This window comes from Acomys minous, assembly GCF_964271855.1.
Source record: "Acomys minous genome assembly, chromosome: 9".
Classification (NCBI taxonomy): Eukaryota; Metazoa; Chordata; class Mammalia; order Rodentia; family Muridae; genus Acomys; species Acomys minous.
In genome coordinates, this window is record NC_140490.1 from 109,510,160 (window position 1) to 109,524,959 (window position 14,800).

The 14,800-nt window shown below is 41.2% G+C and overlaps 1 protein-coding gene and 1 long non-coding RNA gene across 7 annotated transcripts in view; one reads left to right on the forward strand and one right to left on the reverse strand.

Moving 5' to 3' along the window:
- SYT1 (synaptotagmin 1) overlaps nt 1-14,800 on the reverse strand; it is a 527,282-nt gene that overhangs the window by 184,277 nt on the left and 328,205 nt on the right. The window lies entirely within an intron of this gene.
- On the forward strand, nt 745-9,069 carry LOC311605785. The gene is made up of 4 exons (XR_014782087.1): nt 745-2,913; nt 4,414-4,490; nt 8,334-8,384; nt 8,522-9,069. It is a non-coding gene; the product is annotated as an uncharacterized lncRNA (long non-coding RNA).

Genomic DNA, 14,800 nt, shown 5'->3' on the forward strand with positions numbered 1-14,800 from the left:
AATGTTAGGATCTGAATTTCTTCATGAGCTTGGGAAAGGATCTCAAATTGCTCTTCTATCTAGCTCCTACTTTTCTATCTTGTGACAAAGACCCTTTGCAGAAGACCCAGTTAACCTGTGCTTGACTCTTGATCCATATAAACCGTGAGGCATTGAAATCCTAAATCCTATTATGTTTGTGGTAGCAATTTTTATGAAGCAGTAGAAAACTTACATGACATTTCTCTATGCACTATTTTTTTTTGCATATTTTGTAGTAGTAAAACGTAGTCCATGTAGCTCAATTTGATAGCTCAGTAGTAGCAACATACAAAGTATCTATGACTGCCTCCAAAGGCTTTAGAATATTCTAGAAGATAAACATTTAGACTATAAGAGGGCAAGCATCCTGAACACAAGACGATGGGGAATCCAAAGGAATGGAGGCTATGATCAAGAAAGCGAGAAAGACAGTAAACGTACGTTGCTACTTAGTCTTTGCCACACCCTGTAGTCAAAGCTAACATGCCACGTGTTTGAATCAGAGAGGATCTCTCACACTCAGCGCACTGAAGAACTACCATCACTTCTGCATCCCAGGTGAACAAGTGAATTCTGTTGCAAAAAGTACAGGAATTCATGGGTAAAACACTAGGATGGGAATATGGGTGGCAGGAAAATGGCTTCTGTCTATGGAAGTGGTGATCTACTTCCTTCTACGGCATATTCTATTCCCTATGTCAACACCAGTTGGATTTCTCTGTCTCCGAGCGTGGGCTATAATTCTTGTACTCATGTGGGAGAGAATGGGTCATGCTTACCGCCTTTATTTTCTCACTGTACCTTTCACTTCCTAGCCCCTCCCCCACACCCTGTCAATCAACTCCTCACTCTAGCTCTCCAAGGAAACAAGGGTTTCCAAGGTCACTAAAGAGTTCTGTATCTACTGGACTTTTCTTAGGCATAATCTCCTGTGATCTATTTGCAGCACTTGCCCCGCCGGTAGGCTTACTTCTCATGGAAAAAAAAAAGGTAACTTGGCCAGCATTCTATCCTTAAAATCCCACAGAAAGAGTTTTGGTTTTCAGAATACATCACGACCAATTCAACAAAATATTATAATTTCTTAAAACTCAGAGTCAAGCTTTTTTCTTTTCCCTTCCTAACTACACCCCTGAGTGTAGTCCACCCGCATTAGTCTCACTTCTAAGCGCAGTTTTCTGTAATGGTGCTCAGGACTCAGGTTGGTCAGTGTGAGGTGACTTCCTGCTAGTTCTCTGCTCATGTAAAACCTCTCAGGTTCCAGGGGGGGCAGTGCAAAGGCGGCCTCTCTCCTCCCTCCTCTCCTTTCACTGTATTAGCTCTTCCTCCTTTGTATGTTGTGTACTCAAGGCAGCGTGCTTCCTTCTCTGTGTACTAGCACTTATTCTGCTGTCTTTAAGACTCTTTACTCCACTCTAAAATTGAACTAATATATGCAAGTGATAATTAGTCAAATTAAAATTCAATATAGAGACAAGGACCTGTACCTAGTACTCAGAAAATGTGGGTGATCCCAACAATGACTATTGCTTCTCTTCTTCTAAACGTGAAACACATCAAAGGTAGACTGAATCAGTTGCTATTTTTTTAAAAAGTAAACTTCATGCCACACCTTCCGGTCAACTTCCTTAGAATCAAATTGACTGTTTTTCCTCAGAAGTCTCTTTCATTCAGCTTCGCCATCACTCTACCATTCCTTCCTCACAGCCCTCATTTATCTCGTCATCAGCCTGTCTAAGTATCTGTGAGGCTGATAATCTAAGAATTTATTTCTGATGCTTTTGTTTTTTGGCTCTCACATATGGGCTTGCAAATGACATGAATCCACTTACGGGAGCTGAACTCATATAGAGTCAAGTTCCAAGTCTCAGCATCTACTTCTGCATTCTTCTTGCATTCCCTACTTTTCCTAGGCCCCGGAAAGGATTCTTATTAAGCATCTCTGTAATGAGCTTCATTTTCTCTTCCTTTCACACCTTTAGCACCAGTCACGCTGCCTGTCAGCAGCACACTCCCGGAGTCTGTCACATATGTGCTTTCTTCCCACTAGCAATTTTAGGCCTCCTCCAGGGTCCCTTCAAGTGCTGTGCGCCTGCATGGCCCTCTCTCTGGTTTTCCTTCCCCATCTAACCTTCCCACACACTGCTGCCAAGCTGATACTCCCCAAACAAGAGGATAATTCTACTGCTTCTTGCTTATCTTGACTGGCTCCTGAATCCCTTTGGGTCACCAAAGTCTAAATTTCCTTAGCCTGGTTGAAGCAAGTTTCCAGTGCTCTGTGAGAAGCCTTCCTCAGATCTCACACACGTTTCAGCATGCACCCTATTTTCCCCATGCCCATGCAGATCTAACGTTTATTAGATCACAGTGACTGGCAGTTTGAATGTGAAATGTCCCCTCTAGGTTTGTATGTGAACACTTGGCCCTCAGTGGGTGACTGGAAAGGTGTGGGATCCTTTAAGAGGTGAAGCCCTGCTGTACAAGTGGCTCACTATAGGCGGGCCTTGAGGTTTTCTAGGCTGCCCCTTCCTGTTTTCTTTTCCCTTCTTGAATAGGGGATACAATGTGACCAGCTGCCTCCAACTCTTGCTGCTTTGTCTTCTTTCTCCTGACAGACTTTGCCCCCTCGACCATATGGACCAAAACAAACCTTTCCCTCCTTTAGTTGCATCTTGTCAGCTATTTGGTGGCAGAAATGAGGAAAACTACATAGCACAGTGTCTCCTTTTTTGTACTCCCCAATAGATGTGCACCTGTGACACACACATACACACATAAATTGATGTCTTACTAATTCAGGCATGCGGTGTTTAATATGAAGTATGGAATAACTGGTCAGAAATTTCTCACAAAGTCTAATAAGCAAGATAGCATGAGGCTTGCTCAACAGAGGTAAGTGTACTCATGCATACTACTGGAAATCGAAAGATGATGTATACATGAGCCAGTATTTTAAGCAGCCTGGTTCTTTTAGCATGGAGGCAAATGCCTATGCACAGAAAGAGCAATGACATTTCTACTGCGTGCAGACCATGAACCAAGGCAAAAGAACAGGAATTAGAAGCATACATCTAGTATTTAGAAGCATCTCATAGTACTGAGATGACAACAGTTTTGGAAAGGTGGGCTGTGCCAAGATTAAGAGAGGCTTGCCAAGTAAAGGAGTTGAAAACTCAGAGGAACTTGTGTGCTCTGAGCCTCAGCAACAAGAATCATATGGAGAACCTACGTTCAGTGGACTGTCCACGGATGTGTGGAAAATGGCTGAGATCTTGTAGTGGACTCTAATAATTATAATATACACAAGGTCCCAGACGAGAGCACTGTCACTGGGAGCACAGAGAAGAGAGGAAGTAGAGAGCGTGGCAGGGTGGCTGGCTGACTGACTGGAGCGTGTGGATGCACAGAAGGAAGACTAACCGATGACGTCATGCTTCTGAGCTTTAGTGCAGGGGAATGACATGTCTGTGTTGTCGAAGAAATGTGCGTTTCTCATATGCTGAATTCTAAGCAGGGATGGACCTAAAGGAGAACTTTAAGAATTATTTGTTATATTTTGTATTTTTATTCACATGTCATCCTTTCATGCCTTGATTCACTGTCTATTCAAATATATTTCTCAGTTACCTACTGGGTTGTAAATTAAAAAAAAAATAAATTCTGAAAAAACTCCTTGTCACATTTATGTCCTTTGGATATTCTGCACCAGTCTATGACTTATTTTCACATTTTCTATTATATTTTTAAAATCTCAAATTTTTGCTTTTGATAAAGCAAAACAGTCCATCAAGTAGTCAAGGCTTTGGGATCCTTCCAACAGGATGTTTTCATACATCAAAGTCAGCAAAGCCCTTATTTTTACTTCTCAAAGTTTTCCAGTTTTAACTTTTACATTTAGGTTAGGTCACATTCCATTTGGAGTTATCAGGAGATTATAAATATTAGGCCTCAAACTTGGAACAAAATACTGAGGTGCCTCTTTAATATATCAAAAGTGGACACTGGTCGCCAGGTTCTCCCTGCAGCCCTCAGTTCTGACCTGTTATGGGGCCCTCTAGGCTGGCATACTCTGCCCCTACTCTAACCTTCTTCAGACCAGGGACTGGGATGCCCTGCCCCCCACTGTCCTTTCCATATATACTCCAAACATCTTAGTTACCTGGTTTCTTTTGTCAACTCTTTTGGGCCTCCTGGCTGCTATACCTACCTGGCCCCCCCTCCCCGCTATGCCGTCCCCTCACATGGCTCAGGGACATGTCTCCTCTGGACTCTCTCAGATGTTCATGTCTCTAGCTCTGTCTCTCTTTTATCTACAATAAACTTTCTCCTCCACCATACATAGAAACAGGCATGTTCCTCCTTTATTTTCTTTTTCTTTTCTTTTTCATTTAGGAAATTAAAGCCACCAGATATATTCTAAACAATAGTTAGAGTGGTTAAATGAAGAAGACTAACAATTCCAAGTGTTGGTGAGTATCATACTTTACTAGTGGGGAAAAACATTACAACAGTATTAGAAGTCACTTTATCACTATGTAGTTCTGGCTAGCCTGGAACTCAATATGTAGACCAGGCTGTCCTTGAATTAAAAGAGACCTCTGTCTTGGGAATGCTGGGACAGACCAGAAGGTGCACACCATCATGCCTGGCCAGCAATTCCATATCTAGATATTCCCCAAGAGAGTAGAAGCAAGCATTCATCCACCTAAAGATGCATACAAGTAAAGCACCTACACTATTCAGAGTCCCAAACTGGAAATGCTTTAAATATCCATCAAGAGATATCTGTCTAAGAAAATGCTGGATGACTTTTCTGTATATTCAATAGCAGACTACTGCTTACAAATAATAAAAAGGAATGAACTAGGCAATTGTGTGAACAACAACAATCTGAAAAACATCACACAAATGAGAGACAAAAGATACACAGACTACACATTGTATACTTCCATGCTAACAAACTATGGAATGATTTGTGACCAATTGATAGTGATAGAAATATCAACTAGTGTCTAAGGCTAGAGGTGCTAGGGCAGGAATCGCTGGAAAGTTGCTAGGAGCATTTTTTAGAGTGATAATTACATTGTATGCAGGTGTGAAATATACAGAATTATGCATGTGTGGGGCAGGCAACTTAACTGTTTGCAAACTATTCTTCAATAGAATTAAGGAGAGCAAGAAATTCAATAGAGGTATAAAGGCTGGGGATTAAGTTTTGAAAGTGAATCACATGAAATCGTATTGTAAACCCTGAAAAGATGGAGGAGTCGTAGAGACAGAAGAATGCCTAAGGTACATCTTTGGAGATAACCTTCCTGCCTACAATTAGAAGAGAAAGAGGAATGGATAGTAAGTTCAGATAGCATAGAAGAGAGAGACTAGTGCATGGCTTTCACCCTTCCTAATGCTGCAGCCCTCTAATTTGATATAGTTCCTCATGTTGTGGTGACCCCAATCATAAAATGATGTCATTCTACTTCATAACTCAACTGTTGCTACTGTTATGAATTGTAAATGTCTGGTATGCAGGGTATCTGATATGTGACCCTGTGAAAGGCTCACTGACCACCAAAGTGTGTTCACCCATAGGTGGTGACCCATGGGTTGAGAACCCCTGGGATAGTAGCTTAGAAGCCAATAACGTATCAATAAAATCAAAGCACATGGAGGCAGGCTGCCTTTATGAATGGCCTGACTGTCCTTGGTTGAGTGAATATCCATGTGAATTCATCCAAGAAGCGGCAAAGTGTAGCTGTCCTTAGCTGAAGCTATAAACAGCGGAATGGGCTGTAGAAATGGTCCACATGCTTCTCCTAATGGATGCACCAGTGAAATCACGTGGTGCTCAGCTTTTAGAATGACTATTAAGCTCAGACCCTTGTGGAGGTACTTGTCTTTCCATCAGAAGCACTAGTGTTATAGCTTAAGACTACTTAATGCAAAATAGCAAAACAGATTCACCACGGATGAGGCCCTGGAAGGCAGCCAGTTAAAGCGCATTAACACTGTGTTAGCAGGAAGAAAAGTGGATGGATGACAGCAGCCCTGAAAGGTGAGGTGATGTGGAACAGTTCCAATCAGCGTGGGCAGGAGATGGCAGGCAAGGCCAGGCTGAAGCACCACTCCAAATGATAACCACTGCTGCGGCGTTATCAGCGATGACAGCAGCACGGGCCTCGGAAGCTGTGCTTTGTGTGCCTGATGGAGGAGACTGCGAAACCTGAGCAAGGTCATTGTAAACAGCTACTCACCAAAGCAAACCTCACAAAGCAAAGTGCCCGCTGCAGGAAGGGCCACTGCAACATTTGAGGTGTCCCTTCAATTCTCCCCATGAAAGCACAGGAAACAGGGCGGTGTTATACAACAGTTGTCATATGAAATGAGGGTATCCAGCTTGCTTGGCATTCTAATAAAGTCCCCCCCCCCTTTTTTTCCCTTAAAAAACTAAGAGAGGAAATCAGTAGTGTATCCCAGACCTCTACTTTAAGAAAAGTATGTATGGAGAGGCGTATGTACCCAGAGGGCCAATTTAGGGCCTGCCTGCTTATCAACTGCATCAGACAGACTGTCACCAGGCTCGAAATAATAAAACAAAGAAGGGATATGTTTAGGTAGTACAGACAAGTAGGAAAGAAAACAGAACAGAAGGTGACAGTACTAAAGAAAGGTCAAGAATAAAGACTGCAGAAAGAAAAGGAGGGAAACAAAAGTCAAGATGGACAAGGGCAAAGCCATGCTTCTGGAAGGCTGCCCAACTCTGTTCCAACATAAAGGCGAATGTCACCATTCTTTCTATGTCTCTCGAAGCCTTTTCCATAGGCTTCTTCTTCTAAGTCATTTTCTTGATGACTCAATGGAATTATCAGGCTCCTCTGAACTAAAGAGGAATAATAATCCTGCCTCCTGTGAGCCTGATTTGTGCTGGGACTGGAGAAACAGATGAAGAGAGAGCATCTCCACCATACAGACTGCACAGTATTCGCAGACATGAACAGCTAAGTAAAGGATAAAAACAACAGGCATATACAAGCTTGTATTTACTTCAGAGCAAGAGGTGGTGATCAGTAGAAGACTGGGAATTTAGGGGTGATGGTATAGGAACACCTTGAAATAGCATAGACCTCAGAAAGGTGAGAGGAGCCAGAGGCAAGCAGAGGCAAGCAGCATTTCGGCTGAGGCAGAGGTGTGTGCATGAAGACTGGACACATGAAGCACTGTGGATGATAAACAAAAGCTGAAGGGGAGCCCGTCCTGCCAGAGCCAATTGCGTGAGCGACTAGCAGGAGATGAGCCTGGAGCAGATGAGGATGTTTTATCCATTCTGGTCCACAAGCTGTAGGTGTCTAGCTAAGATGCTGTGATTTAGTGTGGAAGTCCCTCTGAAAATGGAGTGAAGACAGAACAGAGGCCCAAAACATAGTAAAATGGCTTGCTTGGCCTTAGTTAACCTGACGTGACACACGAAGCATAGGTATATGGTAACACACCATGTAAACAAACAATAGGAATAGAAGCATTTTAAGATGTAGTCAGTGTTATATTACTAATATTATTTATACCCCTTGATGAATATTAATTCTTAGTTGCTCACATTTATATAGTAGAAGGCATTACAACTCTAGTCTTATTTGACATGCAAATTAAATTATTTGCCCAAGGTCATACACAAATAAAGCCAGAGGGAGGGTTTTGAATCATGACAGATCAACTCACACTAAAAACCAGCTCACTTCACAGTGTCGCGTCCGGGCAAGCCACACCTTGACTTTTCTGTCTACTCCTACTGGGCTAGTCTCTCAGTGATTAACAGCACTTGAAATACCATCTAGGCCATTGAAATTTTCCAAAGACTTTAGGGAACACAATTACAAAATTATGACAGAAATGGTTTTTATGCACTACTGTGGTTCCTTTACATGAAAGAACCAGTCTACGTCCTTACAAAAATGAAATTATAATAACAATTGACTTCCAAAGCACTGAACCATAGAACCCTGTCAATTATAGTAGTAAAAAGACTGTGGACACGTATATTTGCTTTCAGGTAATAGCATATTTATCAGTTCCATATGTTTCCAGTATTTTGTATTCTATATATTTCTACTCTTTCAGTATGTATATGTGTGCATATGAGTGTGTGCATGCATACGTGTGTGTGTGTGTGTGCACATGTGTGCAGGATAACGATAAGATAAAAAGTAGGAGAGTGCAAATGGTTTCATAATTTCTCCAGGGCAGCAGTTTCAATTAAAGTGTTGCTTGGTGAAGAAATCTTTAAATGACTCAGTTTCTTCTTATTCTTTACTTCAAAGCTCCCTAGGCTCATCCAAAAGGCACACAGGGGAGGAACATGGACTCAGCAGGTACCAACTCTCAGCCCCTTTATTATAATATTCTCTTAAGTGAAAACCAAAACAAAAGAAAAATGAAGCCAAGTGCTGGAATGCAACTGGCCGCCACATAATTTTCCTGTGGTTTCTGCTCTATTTCCTTATTGAAGGCAGCAGAAACTGGCGCAAACCTGATAGTCAGCCATACAGTAAAGGATCTACATGTCTTAAGAGTGAGCAGAACAGCAGGATCCGGTTACTATATCTGGGCCCGGCTTTTTGGATCTGCTTCTGTAGCCAGGCTTCAGTTAATGACAACCTGTGTCTTATACTCTGTTATGTGGTAAGGAATTGACTTTAGAGCTATTAAAAATGTCTCTGTCTCCTGGGAAAATACGCCAGAAAGGTAGTTCTTGAGCTGTATTAAATATCAAGACATGGACGGTGTCATTCATATCCCTTATTTTCTTTCTTTGGGCTTACTTAATATCCTCAAGATGCCAATAAAATCTAGTGAAATAAGCCCCAGGAACTTAGCTTGGATCTTAATTCACTTGGTGGCTTTATGCGCTTACAGTTACTTCTCATCACCTATGCTGTGGAAGTTTATAGAATCCCTTAACACTTGTTCATTCTAAAGGAGTGAGTTGCTTGGGGGGATTTTTCTGCATAACAGGATTCCTGAAGGAAACCACAAGGACATTTAAAAATCCTTCCTGAAATGCAATCCCAGGAGCGTGTGGTTAGCTTACGTTGCCACCCAGACCCCAGAATAGTGTGAGAACTGTGTTGTACACTTGCTTAAATTCAGTATTAGCGACAACACTACAGTTTGTAACAAATATTTTAAAATAGTTTTCTGTCTCACAAGGTGAACAGATAATATAAAATGCTTACATATATTATTTAAAAACCAATGAGATGTATTAATTATAAAGGAGAAATAAGGCTCTGATTTACAATAAAATGACTTGTAATAATTTACCAAAATAGTATAAAGAAATCTTTGGTAACTACACTAGAAAACACATTGATAATGAAATACCTGCAACTCCTAGAGAGGCCACTGAATTTTAGAGAAGACTCTCAAAAGATCATTTTTAACCAGGAATAAAACCCAAAGAGTAGACATTTGATAAATATTATAAGAAAAATCAAACTGTACATATATTTGAGAGACAAACAAAACCATCTTACACACACACATACAAACACACACCTGTAAATAGTTCTAAGTCACATAGTTATAAAGCTTCCTTTTACATGCATGTCCTATCTGGATTTTGAAATTTTTGTGTCATGCAGATGTGTGGCAAATATTGAAAGATGAGTAGGTTCTTGGCTTTGCGCATCCTGTAAGTGCCAGGTCCTGTCCCTATACCAAGCTTAGCAGCACACTAAAAATAGTCCAACCAATACTCATTGAATCCTGTGGGGGGCAGTGCAAACTGTTTTAAGAACTGTTGCATCAGGTGAACTAGACTATTTTGATTAAAATTTTAAGGTGGGGTAACTGTACATACACACACACACACACTCTCTCTCTCTCTCTCTCTCTCTTTCTCTCTCTCTCTTAGAGGGGATAGAGGAAAAAAGGAGGCAGGAAGTGAGAAAGGCAGAAAGGGGGAAAATGCATACACTCATACATACGTACATGTATACATACATACATACATACATACATACATACATACATACAAACTATGTATCTTTCTAGTATTTTTAAATTAGAAGTGAGGTAAACTGACAACTTAAGAGGGTGGAATTAGCTAAACTAAAATGAAGGCTATTTCAGCTGAAGGACGGTGCAGCTGCCCGGCCTGTGCTTGTGAGGAGCTGTAACCCTCTCTCCACGTGTCAGTGTCTCCTGTAGACCCCTCAGCACTGTCCTGGTGAAGTCCGTATGCAAAGTCCTTTCTCTGACAATAGCACTCATCAGAATTGAACCTTTTTTCTTTCAGATTTTCTATTTCGTAGAAGTTAGTAATAACTTCACACAGCATTTTAGCTGCGCCTCTCTGAAGTTTAAGAAGAAATGTGTCAACAGATGATGCTGGAAGTTGACCCATGTAGCAAGTTAATTTACAGAGCATATCACTTTAAATGTAAACAGGTGAGTGGCATGGCAGTGTAGCTTAGTAAAGAAAGACCAGGAGAAACACCACAGAACTGAATGAAATAAAATACTTCTCTTATCAAGTTGGGCGATGCAGGAAGAAACTGAATTATATTAAAATCACATTCCAGGTATCCAATCGTTTACAATATAATCAAAATGTAACTGTTCTAGAACAGGTGCACAGTTTACTATTAGTTTCCAGTCTTTTGTTGTAGTAAGCAGTGGCGGAGGGGATGTGAAGGCCCTGTGATATAGCCATAAGGTCGAACATAAAGCGGGAAATATCCCCTGAATGCCCCTCCACACCCAGACTCTCCAGCCTGAAGAACCATGTGGACAACTTCTGTATCTACAAAAGCCTCTGATTTCTTATGCATACAATGGGAATAGCAATTGTTCTTATTTGCCGGTTTTCACAAGGCTTATTGGCGACTCCCGTGTGCACAGCACACATGATGGGCGTGCTGACTGCTCAGTAAGCTTGATCATCAGTAAAGGAATTCGTGCTCCTCACCGGCCACCGATCACTGTTCCCTTCATCTGTTTCTTGCAATCAACGTCTTGACATTAACATTAGTGTCCCTGACACTGACATAGGGCAATGTCATTATGTCACTATGCAGCCGCATGAGGGAAAACCAAGTTCTCTGACTGCACTTTGCTTCACTGATGTGCACCTGCTTATATTTCCCTCTCTCCACTGTCACCAGCTGTTTAGTTACTGATTATCTACTTCCTGAGTTTGCAGCTCACCTCTTCCACAGCGTGCTCTACAGCAAGCTGTCACTGCACCTGCTGCTGTAACACGGAAGGCCGAGTGAGGAAGACATCCCGAACTGTAATCGTAGGCGAGTCTTGCTTTATCCATATTTTACTTTTCAGTGTTCATGTAATACCTCATTTGAAAAGGACCCTTGGCTTAAAAGGTTTGAAATTTATTTTCAGGGTTCAGTTTCTGCAAAGGATAAGGACCACACTGCTTAGAATAGGGTTACGTTTTAAAACACCTCGTCTACAGTCTGTTTCTAGCAGAAATTGGTTTAGTCTTGAACAAAACAACTCCATGCTACTTTTCTTTTTCTTTTCTTTTCTTTTTCTTTTTTCTTTCTTTCTTTCTTTCTTTCTTTTCTTTTTTTTTTTTGAGAGGGAGAGATTTCTTGGTCATATCCTCAATACGGCACTGCACTGATCCCAGGTACACCACACCTCTGTTGTTAGACCCATTTTCCACGTACAGGACAAACAAAGACATGTGAGTCATTGTCCCTGGGCCTGGGGAACTGCCTGTCCCTGGGGAAGCAAGCAGAAGCCCCCGCAGAGAGAGAACCGTGACAGCTGAGGTATCAGAAGGAAGAGATTTAAAGTGAGGAAGGCGCATACAGTCCTGCTATTGAGATAAGGGATTTCTCATCCTGCTTGTGGCAAGTTAGCTGGATCCTGAATGATAAACTAATATATCAAGGCCAGAGGGAGTCCAGAAAAGATAAAATCACAAGGGGAAACACTCGCTGGGCTTGAGATATTTCAGGAAAAAGTGTTCAAAGCAGTGCAATTCAGGCAGAGAACTCACGGGGAGAACTGACTGGCCAGGATCACAGTCAGAGTTCTTATTGGTATAAGACTTCCCATAGCAAGTTTGTAGACTAAGAATGGAAGTGGGCTCAAGGTGAAAACAGGGCGTCACTTCCGAAAGGAATGGTAATGACAAACCAGGGTCAGCCAGGATCCTGGCTGGACAGTCAGGAGTGCGGAGAAGAAAGATGAGCAAAGGAGGATGGATCCAGAAGTTGTCAGGCAATGAAGGCCAATACGAGATAACGCGCAGAAATATCTGACTTCATGATGTTTGATAATAGCTCTCACAGTATTAAGACGTACCCTCAAGCTGAGTTTAAAGAAGACAGTCTTCATGGTGCCCCAAGATAGAAATCAGAGCAGATGGCCCTGGATTGTCACGGGGCGTGAGGAGAAGGCAGGGTCGAGCTTATGTTTTTTCACTCTAGTGGAGATGTGAAAGAAGAACAACAGAAAAATAGTTTGACGAAGGTAAGGTCAGGGGGAGCAGCTTTTAGACCATGGAGCAAGCTCGCTGGCGTTCCTTTAGCGCTCATGATATATGTAAATCTGAAGTGCGCTTTCTGCTATGTGATGTGCAGGCACATAGTAGGCTAAGCGGGGAGAGAAAAGGCAAGGTCAGCAGAAAAGTAATGCAGGGCCAAATGGAAATCCTCCATCTTCCCTGGAACAGACCCCCCAGAGAAAGGGGCTTCAAGAGCACAAAGCACATATATTTAGCCGCAAAGTTTCTGGAACTTTCTCAGTTTGGGGGACTGACCTAAATAGAGGGCTTTTCTAAAATAGAAAGAGAAGCTTGTGAAAACGACAGTGTGAATATAATAATAGCTAACATTTAACGTGTGCTTTTTTGGTGCTAGACACCCCGCTACACTCTGTACATGTAGATGCCTTTACCCCCCCCTCCCAAATTAGTCATGAGAACACTACTTAACATCCTATCTGTGTAACAGGAGGGAATGGATGCATCAAAAAGACTAATTAATATGCCCAAGGTCACCTAGACACTGTGCTGTAGATAAAGGATTTGGATTCCTGCAGCCTGTGCCCATAAATTGCATTCATTCCTGTATCAAAGTATTTATCCCCAAACATTTCTGCACCAGTAACATAACTATCCTTCAACGTCTTATTGTGGGCCGAGAGTGAGGATCTGGGCATTTTGCTGTACAGAAGGAAAGGTGCACTCTACTTCAAGAAGCTCATGAATATCAAAACCTTAATCGTAGCTATTTGGATGACAGGAGTTCATGCTTTACAAACCAACCATGGCCTCAGTCACATTAAAATCAAAGTTGAAAAAAATAAAGAAGCATTCTGGAAATCCTTGTCTGCTTCATTCAGATAACAGTATGCAGAATGAATTGAAAGATAAAAATGCTCAGAGAATTGACCATTTCCTTCCCCCCCCTCTCTCTGTGTAAATATAAGCCCCATGGTGTTAAGGATGATATCATCAGGCAATTTGGCTTGCATATGCTCCACACTGGACTGTGTAGGTTACCTGCCGAATGACATGCGCACTCCTTGCTGTTGTGACACCTCTCATCTTACAAGTGGGAATTTCAAGTGACAGACTAAAGCTGTTTGCTATCAATTTTGCAAAAACCACATCTGCCAGATAGCCAAGATTTAGGCCAGAGACCAAAATCGATTAATATTCTAATTTGTTACCTGTCATTAGCATCTTATTGTGTTATGCCAAGTCAAAACTGATAACCTTTATATAGCATATGCCCCTGAAGGAATTTGAGTTTAGGGACATATTTTATCTTGCTCAGTGTTGCTTCCTGTCTGAAAAATCCCATTAGAAATTCCAATTACACAGGCAGTAAAAGTTTTGACAGATTAAAATGAAAATGTAGCGTATTTACTTGTAGATATTTTTAATAAAACTGCACGACTGTATTAAGACCATCATTTTTCTAAAACCTATTTACTTTTAAAATATTTTAGATATTTACTTGTTTTATTTTATAATACGAAAGGAACCACTAACAACATAATGCTTTGCATGGGCTTTAGGGGAATCCTCTTGTTTCTAGTCTTGTGAGTGACAGGACAACAGCAAACCCTTTTGGAGGAAGACATGGATATCTGATGTCATTCCCAGCACCTAAAAGGGACAGAGACTAGGGAATATCGTGGGGAACAGAAAGATCAGCTAAGCCAAGAGACCCAGACAAGGGGTTTCCTATGCAATTTACTTCCAGTTGGTTATTTTTTCTACTGATGAACAGAAAGGAGAAAAAAATGTAATGGCTGAATCTCTGAGAAAGAAGCAGGGAATATCATAAAGATGGAAATATTTTACCTTCTAAAAGTGCATGACATAGGTAAGAACAGAAGTGGAAATTTAATATTGATAAAAGCCGTGTTTTAATTTGTTAGTATCTTAAGGCTACAGAATCTAAGAGGGAATGTATAGGACATAAGTTGAATTGATATTCATTCATTTATTGATAAACATATGTTGAGAGCCTTCTATGTACCAGTCATTACGAATGACATAACTACTCATAAAACATATATAAGTTACTTTCCTCACAGAACTTTATTATTTTTAGATTATCCAGAATAATTAAAAACCAAGTAATAAGTAATACATGCTGTTGTCGATGGTGCTAAATGATATAGTGAGAAAAAGAGCAAGAGGAAGTGCTCACAACGATGGATGAGTCCAAGGGGATTGCAGTTGTACTTTCTGTGGTTGGATAAACCCTAAGTAGGAGGATGACATTGTGAGGAATGAGTT